This window comes from Penaeus monodon, chromosome 30, assembly GCF_015228065.2.
Source record: "Penaeus monodon isolate SGIC_2016 chromosome 30, NSTDA_Pmon_1, whole genome shotgun sequence".
Lineage (NCBI taxonomy): Eukaryota > Metazoa > Arthropoda > Malacostraca > Decapoda > Penaeidae > Penaeus > Penaeus monodon.
In genome coordinates, this window is record NC_051415.1 from 4,385,089 (window position 1) to 4,385,791 (window position 703).

General features: G+C 34.9%; 1 protein-coding gene across 1 annotated transcript in view; it reads right to left on the reverse strand.

Annotated features, from left to right (window-relative positions):
- Positions 1-703, reverse strand: part of LOC119592274 — a 12,942-nt gene that overhangs the window by 489 nt on the left and 11,750 nt on the right. The window lies entirely within an intron of this gene.

Genomic DNA, 703 nt, shown 5'->3' on the forward strand with positions numbered 1-703 from the left:
CCAATCAACGCCGAAGTCATGGCTCTAGCGTCGCATTCGTATCATTTGCGGTAATGACGGTAACCCTGGTTGTGGATAAAGGTTTTGAAATAAGACGAGCGGGTTACTGTTTTTTTCCGTGTGTTCTAGTGTTTTTAGGTGGTCTTTCTGGATTGCATATAGAGTCCTTCCATTTGCGTGTCTACATATTACTTTATATAAATATAAATATAAATAACCGCAGTAAGCTAGCACTCTATTTTAATTTCTGTCTGTAACTCCACTATCGTACTCTCCTGTAAGAGATAATTTCCATACAAACTCAGAATAGAGTTTGGTTAGCTAATTCCTTTGTCGAGTCGTCTGATCAGTGATTTAGTCCTGTCCTTTCCGGTTTACAGAGTTGAATGGGTTAGTATCAAAGAGGGTATCTGTAATAAAATACGTTACTGCATCATTATCCCTTACAAATAGAGTGGGTGTCGTGCATTAGATGTGTATATGTATATTCCATTTTTATTACACTAACAAATATCTAAATTAAAAAACAACACTATAAAACAGCGACCCAGTTGAGCCACAGTATTGTATTGTTTGTGTTTTAGCACCATTATTAAAATTCCAAAAAATTTTTTTTTTAACTACTCTCAACGATCATGCTGGGCTTTGTAATTTCCACACGCTAAAGTTGTTTGTTACTTAATGTTTATAAATAAATAAATGG